We start from the raw sequence: 12616 nt of genomic DNA on the forward strand, positions 1-12616 counted from the left end.
TTTCCGAACTCGAGCAGTGGTGTAGCTTTCATTGACGCAATGAGGCAACCGACTCACCAAATTTTTTACCATTAAAAAAGAGAGATAAAGAGATGTGTATACCCTGTACGTCATAGTATAAAGTATACTGAGTGACGACGTTTCAAACCCTTGACTGATTTACTCTTTACTCACTCATTCCTCCTTATTAACGTCTTGAAAACTTCCTTTCATAAAATGAACAAGGTAGATGCAAATATCTTTTTTAAGTAACAGACAACGTATACCTCGCAAAAAACTGATTCAAACAAGAGTCATAACTGTGAAACTGATATGATGCTTGATTTTTTTATTTACAACGAATTTGTTACTTTTAGTGGACAAAGTTTTCAACAGACACTTGGCATTCCTATATTTAATATACTACTCTCCTACCTTGGTTAACATAAGCAAGACTTCATGGTTCACCCAGTTGTTATCATCTAAACATTTTGACAACAGCTAAACGTATAAAGTTAAAAGACATAGTGGATCTTTAATTTAATATCTCCAAATCTGTACAAAAGCAATTTAGAGGAGGTCATACATATAATTCTGTCAATTATTTTTGTTTTGATCAGGACATGTCTGTAACTGAATACTGAGAATTAAACCTTTGACCAGCAGTTTCATTGAAATATATTGATTCAATGCGCACTAGAAATATTATTTTATGATAAAATTCCACAAATCTGGATTTTTCATAGACAGGATCTTTTTGCCAGTGTGTGACCTATCAAGAGTATGATCACCTACACCTATTTTGCGATTCATATTTTCAATTAACCGTCTAATCCCTATTGACATTGACGTCTTTTAATCAAGGTGAAGCTTTGACTGCAAAGATGCAAAATATTTGCCTCAACAGAAATAAAATTCAAGTTACGCTACCGTCGATTGATTGATAGTTGGTTGCTTAAAGTCCAGTGGTAAATATTTCATGCGTGGCATTCCCTCTACAAGAGGCATCGGATTTAACGTCCCCAATTTGATCGGACCGGGCTGCGTGCATGTACATCCCGCACAACCAAACGGACTCCCCACTTTGGCAATGGTTTAACTGCCGATCGGCACAAGACCAATAGTGACCATATTTCTATTCTCCTGATCACCTTTGAGGGGTTACTGTCAAGGCGAGTGAGCGACCAAATAGAGAGTTATGAATATGGACAATACATATACATGTACGTGTATTAATCAAAACATTTAAAACAAGAATATGTGGCCTTAAGACACCGTGCCCCTTTACATGATCATATTAATATGTCCAGTGCACCACTTAATCCGGGACAAACTTTATAATTTGGTATATAATTTTAAACGTTTTATATTTTGAACAGGACCGACGAACGGACGGATGCACAGACCAGTAAATATGATATCCCCTTGCTATCACAATTTGGTCATAAATCTAAAATGATCATTCTACTTAACAAAACTTCAATCAAATATTCCGTACATGTCCGTTTTCCATATATATTTGAACAAGTTAAACGCCAAACATTTTAGAAAAACAATTTAAGAGCAATGACGTTAACTGCGCATACGTTTGTACGGTCTCTTCCCAGAATCTATGCATCATTATAATTAAAAATAAGATATAAAAAAAATCAACTGATTCAGTAAAGTGTAATCATATTTTTTTCTTGAAAATGCGTCCTCATAAATTCCATTTAATAAAATTCTACGGAAAGGTGACAAAGTACTATCAGAAAGATGCATCAGTGATCTGAATTTTTACCTTTGACAAAAGTATCTTGAAATAAATTTATAGAAGTATGCTATAAAAAAAAAGAAGAAGCAAGTCGTGTACACCTTTTGACATTTCGGCGTGATTGAAACTCTTGTTTAATCTTATAACTTTTAAATCATATATTAAAATATGATCTCGCTTCAGATTCCATTATTTTTATTTTCTCAAACCTAATTTTGATTTAGTAGCTTTAAAAATTCATCGTTTGAGAGATAAATATATGGGTCAAGTGAAATGACGAAGTAATGATCGGTGCATTTGATTACCGGTAACTGAATTAGTTATTCCCTTTAAAGGTTGTTGTCAATGAAATCATTCCAAATTTAATAACAAAATATGTAAAGAATTAAAATAGTAGTTTGTTAAATAGCATCTATTCTAACAAAGTATGTGTATTCAACGAGCCAAATATTCATGCAGTCTATGCTCCCCTCCGTCATCCTTCTATGCAATAGGCCGAGATACGGTCAGATAGGTTGGTTATGTCGAGTTATGTCATGTTATTGCAAAACTCTGATATGACTTTACGTGAACTGTACATGTTATACACATGCATGAGTATACATTATACAAACAACATGCAGTTAGTTTTTACACACTATATAGATATTGAATGATGTAGCAAATAAAACACTGCAAAAATTATATAGCTACACATTTGATATGGAATATAACCGTTCGTATTCAGAATTGTGTTAAAGAAAATCATTTGCGATTCTAATTACAAACCGTTTCAAAATATTAATGGATACAACTAAGATGTGGTAGACCCTTATGGATCATCTGTTTAACAAATGACGACGGATATGTTCCAATTGTCGTGAGTATAATACCTATTTTTTTTAACGTGTCATAGACGAATGAGACTCATCACCAAATTTATACTAACATGAAGAAACGGGCGGCGCCACATGTGGAGCAGAAACTTCTTACAGGTCCTGATAACCTGAAAATACCCCTTGTTTTTAAATTGGGTTCGTGTTGTTCAGTCATTACTTTTCTATTTTGAGGGTTGTAGACTATACTTTGTCCTTTTGTTGATGTTCGTTTTGTTTGTGTTCAGGTTACTTAGATGTATATAACATTTTCAAGTCGTGTTTGAACTATTAAACTGTTCTTCTGTGCGAAAACTTTTGTTTTTGATCAAACATACTGCAATATGATAATATATATGTTTAGTTTGAGAAATAATATAAACAGCTCAAACGCATTTTGTATAAAAAGCAAGAAAAGACAAAGACATTTACTATTATATCTTTTTATAAACAAAGATTCGTACATGGAAACTATAGTTGACTGCCTCAGATTTCCTCTATCTTCTTCCTACACCTGTTCTTAACAATGCATAATTAACGTTCATTATAACTGATCTGTCAAGAACAGATAATGACTTTTCCATCCTTATGCATATTCTGACATATATAACCTAGATATTATGCAGATTGTTTTATCTGAAAACGGGTTTTGGCGGTTTAACAAATATACTGATAGTTCAGAAAAGTTTTAACCGATTTTTACTGTAGTTTCGTGGACGAAAATAATTTAAATGTCACCCATCAACGTTAAAATATTCATTAATTGTATGTATGTACCTTGTTTTTAATTATACGGTGTATTACTGTGATTAATTGCAGTGGACAGGTCAATTTACGATTTTGAAATTACACTTTGTCATTGTCACATATACGTTTACTATATTTCAACTGTTTAATACACTTACACACAATTTCACCTTCAATTATTACTGGATTTGTCGTTTCCATTTATATCTTAATATGTTTATAATTTAACAGGTATTATTAATTGTTCAAATTATTTGCTTAACAAAGTAGCGCAAAACGAAGGATAAATGAATGTTCATTAGTCACAAATTATGTGAGTCGCGTATTACACAATTTTTTGTGAAGGAACATACAACCGCAAACATGATACTCTGATAAATTGCTGTCGAAGTTTTTAAGCTCTTGTGTATAAAAGGTAGAAAATAACAGAAATATCTTTCAAAAGATTTCCATACAGTTAACATTACGTAAGTACTGTAACATTTATGGCTCGTGTACTTCCCTTTTCTATCTTTAGCGATATATATTTACCTAGGAATTGCCCTAGAGTTTTCGAGGTGATCGGTTTTCTTGTGCTAAAGACTCGAAGTCCAGATTTGGATATTAAAATTTCGTCTGGACAATATTGCTTTAGATTGGGGAATTGTACTGGTAATTTGCACTTTACATTAATTTTATTCTTGTTTCGATGTTTGACTTAAACAATTATTTCTTTGCAAACTTTTATGTTTCGGGTTTTATATATGTACATGTTGTTGGCTTAAGGATCAATCATTTTGTATTTCTGAAATATTAAGATAAATTGTCGTCAACAAGGTTAAGATACATATAAGAAGTACATTCATTAATTGTAAGAACTATCTTTTTTTTAAACAAAGACAATTTAAATCCGCAAATAAAGGCAACAGTAGTTGTTTGAAATTCATAAATCCGGATTACAAACTAAAACTGAGGGAAACACATCAACAATAAGAGGAGAACAATGACACAACAGAAACACTGAAATGCAATACACAGAGAAACGAACTATGAGATAACAATAGCCATTTTTCTGACTTGGTACAGGACATTTTAAGACAAAAATGGTAGGTTGAACCTGGTTTGTGGCTAGCCAGACCCCCTGCTTTAATGGCAATGCTAAATATAACACTAAAATGACAACATTACATGACAAGACTACAATACAAATAAATGGAAGAACATACAGGACAGAGAAACACACAAATAAACAATACAATAGAACAATACGACAAGCTAAAAGGTACCGTGCCTAAAGATGAAGAACATTGATGACCCAAAATTCCAAAAAGTTGTGCCAAATACGGCTAGGTTATCTGCCTGGGATAAGAAAATATTTAGTATTTAGAATTATTCATATTTTTGCAAACAGTAAATTTATAAAATATAAAAATGACCATATAAATAATATACATGTTAACACCGAAGTGGTGACATTACCTTGTTTGAACACGAATGACATTAACCGTGAAAGGATGTGATACCAAAGAGCAGGATACGTTTAATTTGTTAATTGTCTGCGGAATATTTGCGTATAAAAGCTCCAAGCCAGAAAAGGTTTAGCACAGTAACGGTTGCATAGGATTTGTGTACGCTGTTTTTAAGTCATTGAATTTACGAGTCATATTCGCTGTAAAGAAGTAATCTTGCGATTCGTGCCGAATGTGCTAAGTGACCTACACATTTATCTTTATATTTACGGTGTAAAAATATTAAGAAAAAAACATATCTCAATAAAACAGTTATGATAAAATGTCATAAGAATTGTTCTAGTTTCAACATTTTTTTGTCATTTGTTTGCACTTTCAACTATTTTTATTCGTGCGCAAATGATTATTTCTTTTTTAGCGTCTGATTTATTTATTTAGCACGTTATAATGTACATTTCTTGAGTTTTCATAACCATTCACTCGATGTTAGTGTTGCATGGTGTTGTTTCTTCTCCGACAGAATCAATTCCCCTGCCGTCATTCCTCCGTTTTTGTCTATATTTTTACGGATAAAACTTTTAATTATTTTGGAGAACAAAGGGTTTTCTTCCTCGATGGATAGATGGTCACCGCATATTTTCCGCAACGTTTTTAGAAATATTGGTCGTAAGTGCTCTTCTATTTTTTGAACAATTATTTGCGTTTCACGGTACACACATTTACATGACCAAAATATCTTAATGTCTTAGGGTTAGAGTCGACTACCAATTCTGTATTGTGCAATGCACTTGATAGCGCTTTTCAACCTATTCAATAGGACATTTAAAAGTAACAGGAGAGGTTTAATATGTAGAGCAGGATTTGCTATCCCTTCCGGAGCATCCAAATTCGCTCCCTCCTATCCCACCCGGTGTTTGCTGATTAACATGTTGCTCAGTATTTCGTTTTCTATGCTTTTGGTTTTTTTGTTGTTTCTTTTTTTTTTGCCATCGCGTTGTCAGTTTATTTTCGACTTATAAAGTTAAATGTCCCTTTGGTATCTTTTTTCTCTCTTTTTTGTATTTTTCGCAAATAATTTATTGGAAGTACTTAAAGGCATCTATCAGAATATTCCAAATGTCACTTCAAATTATCCGTCAACCTAGTTTAACAGTTAAGCTGACCTAGCTGCAACCTTCCCAGTGTACCATGTTGTCAATACGAACGTAAGAAATGTAAAAAAGTAATAAGTTTATCTTCTGTGGAATTTTAGAGGAATTGTTTTTGAGGGGTCTTTTTTCAGAGAATTCAGTCCAGCATGTCTATAGTTTCATGTTTAAGATCTGTTTACTAAAATATTTAAAAGTCTTTGAAAATAGGAAATGAATTTCTAACGAAAGCAAACTAAGAAAATACAAATTAAGGGTCGACAAAGATGGCTACATTGTTTAAGAAAACACTATACAAGCCACCTTTCACAATTTCCAAACATAATATTTTAACCTTATGTACAGTCGTTGCAATCGACATATGTATTTCAAAAATTAAAACTTGTGTATCCAAATAATTGGATTTTTTTCATGCAAATTATTAATATCTTTTGTACATTTTTGTAGTTTCTGGAAAAGAGTTATATAGAAGAATGAAGGTTTCAGTTTTTTTAATTGTCTCTCTGCTGTTGGTGTTTGCTGAAGGTAAGAAAATGAGAAGAAGACTTCAATAAACAGATAATTTCAATTAGTATTTTTTTTTATAGATTTGCACAAATACCAATTGATTTGAAAAGTTTGTAAAGCAATAGTTGATGGCCTGTATGATTCCACTAAAGTACAGTTATTCTAATGACATAATGATTGGTTGATTGATTGTTTGTGTTAAATGGCGGTAATTTTGGTGTTTGCAGAGGAGGTCAAAGTGCAAATAAACTAATCATAGATACCAGGATTAAAGGTTTTACGCTAGATGCTCGTTTCGTCCCCAATAGACACACCAGGGACGCTCGAATTAAAATAGTTGAAGATACCAAAAGACAAAGAGTGAACCACAGACCATCGGCCGAATAATAATTGCAATCATAGTCATATTAGAAATAGAACAAACCTTGACATGAACTCACAACATTAGGGTCGAAAGGCTATGCATTGCTGTAGATGTATTACGCAGACCAAAAGTCGATTGAGAATCCTTATTACATTATATATAAGTATATATAGATATATGTTATATACAAATATGGATATGGCGTAATTGGATGCCAGGGAAGCAAATATCCATCAAACACTAAACAAAATAGCGATAAAAGCAACAGGTCATCGTACTGCAACAATGAGCAAAATTATTGTTGGAAATTAAGATGCAAAAAACCCTGTGTTGAAAATGCTTAATTGTTCAAAAGGAGAAAGTCATTATAATTTCAAATAAACAGGTTAAATATATATTACACCAGCACTTTGTTACAGGAGATACATGTATGACGTCCTGTTTTTTTTTTTGTTTTTTTTTTTTTGTAGGTTGGGGTGGTTAAATTGTTATGAGGGAAACATTGTTTCTTAATTTATATCCAAATTGCGATTCATTACAGAATTGTACAATAGAAGACATATTTAGATACCAAAGGAAGAAACTTAATAACGTAGACTCGATACCAATAGTAAACGTTACCTTAAAATTTTATTCGCTGATTGTAAATGAAAATTGACAAATTAGTATTGAAACAATCAATAGTCGTTTATTAATATTTTTGTTCATTTAAAACATTTTCAGTCAGCATGGCTAATGAAGAAATGCTGGAAGACGATGGACTTCTTGAGAAGTAAGTTGAAACTGTGCTCCTAGTAGTTTATTCGTTCCAGTTTCAATTTGATTAAGGTCTATTTTTGCAGAAGAATTCAAATAAAATGCATACACTTTACATGAGATTAATGATATAAATGGGAAAACATATATTTAGCCTGCAGGTACGTAAAAATGGTTTATCAAAACATGTATTGATCATATGTTCATACTTTTCTAATTAGTTGTATGTATTTTCCTCCTCCTATGAAAAGCAGTAGCTAATTTAACAATTATTTCATCATCCAGCTAGCACCCATCATAAATTAAACTCATGTCAGTTGCTACATACTGAAGTCTAAAAATGTTCTATGACGTTTATAATTGTTCTAATTGAACATCAAATACTGTTATAAGGGCTTGTATTGTAAAATATTATGGGTTGTTGTGTCAATTGGTTAAATAGTCATTCCTAATCCAAGTGATCTACAACGAATGTTCAGATATACATCGAAATCATCAATAAAAACAATGTCTGATAATAATGTTTTCAACAATATATATTTCTCCTGTTGCCCTGGTTTAGGCTTGTCAAAAGAAGTCCTAAAGAATGTACTGGAAGACCTTGCAGTTCCTTAAATCCGTGCTGCTACAGACATAAATGTTCCTACGGACAATGCATATTCTGATACGGAAAGTGAGTTCCGGCATCCATAACTTACAAGTACTAGAAAACTCGAAGCAACAGACTCACGGAAATGATGTTACTTTTAATGTAGAACTTGTAAAATAAAATGAAAATTATCATTATGGTATTATATAATTTCTTTTCCGCAGCAATGTTGTTTTTTTTCAACATTTTCAAAATGTGTTTGCACTAACTAAAACAAGAAGTACCGATCTAGCGATTTTACAATTTGAAATATTGATTTTTATTCAGGACTAAGTGTATGTATCTTCAGTTGATAAGCTCTTCTATCCATTTAGTCACAAGTATTTACGATAAATGTCTTGCCTTTTTTAAATATTAATGGAAACTGCACGTCATAATCGTAATGTCTTTTTTGCATTGTGATGTTGGTTTGCTGTCTAGTTAACACCTAGAACAGTTTACATAAAAACGATTTAATTCTTTTGCATAAACCTTTTACAATTTTAATGCTTCATCAGTCATTTGTCAGTGTTGGTTTAGAACGTGTTATGATCGAAACAAAATCAAAGTATAACAGACACCTACTGAATTGTGAATTGACAAATGTTGTATACGGATTAGAGTGTAACCTTTGCGAATTGGTATACGTCGGTGAAACGAAAGGAAAGAAAATAAAAAAAAAATAAAACAACGTACCTTTAATATTGTCTTTATCGGTAGTTTTATTGATATTGGTTTACAGTAAACTGTCGATACTTACTCTGAAGTTAAACAAGATAATGCTATTTCAAGATTGTATGTGATTATGGCTTTGAACCAATATTCAGTCACTGCGTGAATCACAAATAGGTAATTTGTTTCATTTAAAATTGAGAATGGAAATAGGGAATGTGTCAAAGAGACAATAACCCGACCATAGAGCAGACAACAGCCGAAGGCCACCAATTGGTCTTCAATGCAGCGAGAAACTCCCTCACCCAGAGGCGTCCTTCAGCTGGCCCCTAAACAAATATGTATACTAGTTCAGTGAAAATGGACGTCATACTAAACTCCAAATTATACACAAGAAACTAATTTGTTTATTATAAGTTGTTTTTCGTACTTTATGTCGATTCAATGAGTAAAGCCTTTTTTAACTCGCTACTACATTTGTTCTTATACTGTGTTGTTTCAGCACCCCCTCCAACGCCCCCCCCCCCCCCCCCCCCCCCCCCCCCCCAGGTAAGGAGAAGCGTTCGCACATGTTTAACTCACCCGTATTACTTATGTGCATGTCCAAAGACAGAAACCTATCATATAGTTGTTGTCGTTAGTTGTTGTTAATCATTTTTTTCTTCATTGTTTTAGCATTAATCATGGAGTTAGTCTTGTTAGAATTTTCTTTCATTTTGCCCTTCCGGAACCTATAATAGCTGGCTATACGGTATTGATTTTGTTAAATGGTGAAGGTTCAAAGAATACTTAAAGTTGCTTTATCCAAGTCTAAACCTAAAGAACAAAAAGTATTCAAACAAGTAAACCTGAAAAATATATTGACATTGCATATGATAAAACTTGTATGAATAAACAATTCTTTCTTTACATAAGAATTCTTGTAATAGGTAATCACACTCTTTTGTTTGTCAAATGTTTTGCCAAGTGCCTTAATTTCTATAATGTAAACTAATTTCATAAGAATAACAAAAATATTCATGCTCATTTCAAATCATAATAAGGTGAATTTGTATTATGATCCGTCATACATATGATATCGATTTCAAAGAAAGGCAGATGACGGAGAAACTTGTATTTTTCGGCAGTCATAAAAACAGTCCTAGGACCAAGTCCGGTTTTCAAGTTAACTTGATCGTGGTACTAGGACTGGTCAGAGCAGTCCTAAATCCTGTCGCGGGTTAACTTTGACCAGTCAAAATGACTGGTTAGCAAGTAACTTTCTGTACAGGTTAGGACTCCGACCATCTGAAGGTTTCTTCATGGTTAATGTTCTAATACACGATTTTTAAATATTAATGATTTAAGGTGTAGATATAATTTAACAATAAATTATGGTGTTGTCTTATAACAATTTAAAACTACATATTTAATTAGATATACAAAGGCAAATGTGATTTGCAACTGTAGTTATTTTGTACTCATTTATCACTTAGATGCATGACAATGGAACGCACTTAAGGGGGTAAGAAACAGACAAACGTATCTATATAGAGACGATAACAGGATCATTGTTTTTTTTTTTTTTTAGTTTAAAACGATAATTTAAGTATACAACAAGCAAACTTTATATTTTTTCATTTATATTTGAAACGTTCCATAAGTGCTTCCGCCATATGTTAGCTGAGTTAACCCCTCTCTTGAAAACTTTGTAGAACAACTATTTATCTTGAAAGTTTTGATGATGACATTTCTGCTTGTGTTACTTGAAAGTACAGCATATTTAGCATATGTTACCGCAGACAAGCTGATTTTTACTTATTCAGATGTACCGAGTTAAATGTAAGTATCGTCACGTGAATGCATCAGATATTGCTACACTAGGCAATTTTATGTCGTTGATGTTTTGTTATCTATTTATAAAGGTTCTTTTACAGTTTTTGTGTTTTTTATATTTCATGTCAGATTTTTTTTACTGTTATTTAAACCACATTTTGAATATATAGTTCCTACATTAATTAATCATAATTTTTCATTCCTGTTTCCAAGTTTTAACTCCAAGCCTTCGTATCCTTCTTAGTGAGAGACATTGTAAACATATGAACAAAAAGCGGTAAGATAAAACAAGATTTTGCAATAGAAACGATTTGTACAAGTATTATACCTGATAAGCTCTATATAGACAAACATATTGACATAAACTTGGTCTGGAAAACAAGTTATGTATGTCTTTCAATGATTAATCCAATGATTGAATTACAATTACAACTTACATTTAAAAACTATAATATGTATGACGGTATTTATAAGTGCCTCAGCATATAGAAACTTTTTAAATAAGTACTAGGTATTTTGTTTTGATGTTTGTTGTAACATTGATAATCAAAATTTAACTGTGTGTACTAAAAGAAAACAATATTATTAGTTGAAAGGCGAACATGTGTAGACCATAGCATTACGAATGGGACAGGGCTGGATCCAAAAAAAATACAATCAGCAACATGTAATAGATAACATAACCCTGGGTCGTTTGAAAAAGATTCACTTTCGACTATAATTTAAAGTGTGTTTATATTATGCATGTTTAATTCTCACTAATTAATTATGGAAGACACGTATCAAGATGATTAAGGGATGGTGTCATTAGAAACAGCTGCTAACAAAGAGATATTTTCTGTAATATTTTGGTTATATAGTTTTACAGGAAACATTTATTTATCTATATTTTTCTTTTCAAACTTGAGATTCTGGGTGTTTCTAAATCATATAAACGATAGGCACTATATTGCTATTCACCAAAAAGGTGGTCAGGCTAAAAAAAAACTTTTGTTACTGATTGAAAATGAGAATATATCAAAGATTTTGTTTGAATACACTTACAAGAAAATCATTTCTAGCTTGACAATATTGCCTTTCCTTATGGTAAGATTGTATTTTGTCAATTCATCGGAACTCCTATAGGTATTACCTGTACACCACTAACTGCAGAGTAATTATTTAAGAGACGATTTCAACTTTCCATCACAGAAATTGAATTACGATGTTCCTCTTACCTCTTTATTATGTGTTCATTTCAAAACTGTTTTTCCCCATTATGTCATACTTTTACCAACAAATAATCAAACGACTAAACATCATAGTAATTGATGGGTACTGACAGGATTAATTACAACCTTTTCTACAATTATCCGTTAATAAATTTTGAAATTATAACAAACTAAGGTTTCAACTTCCTCAGGTAAAGTTAAATTTAGATAGATTTGTCTATTTTTAGGTCCTTTTTTCATATAGCTTCTCATCTATTTCAGTTCTAATACATCTTTGACTTTCTGATACACGGGTTTGAGCGTTCATAATGACTTTCAATCCAGAAAAGCGCTACATTGTATAACGTGTTGTTTTCATTTTCTAAGCCAAAATCGATTTAAGATTAAGAACAATAAACACGAATAGATAGCTTAAGATCATTTGAAATTATGATCATTACATTTACAGATAAATTTTCAACGAACTATCATTGGTTTTGATTACGGTATAGATTTTGGTTTCGATTTCGGTTTATACTGAAAATAGAGATACCTGTTAAAAAATATTTTGCTCTCCAAATATCTGTTCTCGACAGTTTTGTAATTCATATTCATCATTATTGTGTAATGATTGTGATTTTTATGACTGACAAAAAGCTAGGTTTTAACCATTTGTTAACTGTTTCCAGTTCAGTATTTTGTCATTCGTGTTTCTGTTCTTTTGACTTTTGGTTTTGAAAATGCACCTTATATAT

General features: G+C 31.9%; 1 protein-coding gene and 1 long non-coding RNA gene across 2 annotated transcripts in view; one reads left to right on the plus strand and one right to left on the minus strand.

The window, feature by feature from the left end:
• LOC127705021 (uncharacterized) overlaps positions 1–12616 on the minus strand; it is a 183771-nt gene that overhangs the window by 71073 nt on the left and 100082 nt on the right. The window lies entirely within an intron of this gene.
• Positions 3659–8306, plus strand: LOC127705034 (uncharacterized). The gene is made up of 4 exons (XR_007983612.1): positions 3659–3800; positions 6377–6454; positions 7524–7572; positions 8119–8306. It is a non-coding gene; the product is annotated as an uncharacterized LOC127705034 (long non-coding RNA).

Source organism: Mytilus californianus, unplaced genomic scaffold (assembly GCF_021869535.1).
Source record: "Mytilus californianus isolate M0D057914Y unplaced genomic scaffold, xbMytCali1.0.p SCAF_6, whole genome shotgun sequence".
In the NCBI taxonomy this organism is placed as follows: domain Eukaryota; kingdom Metazoa; phylum Mollusca; class Bivalvia; order Mytilida; family Mytilidae; genus Mytilus; species Mytilus californianus.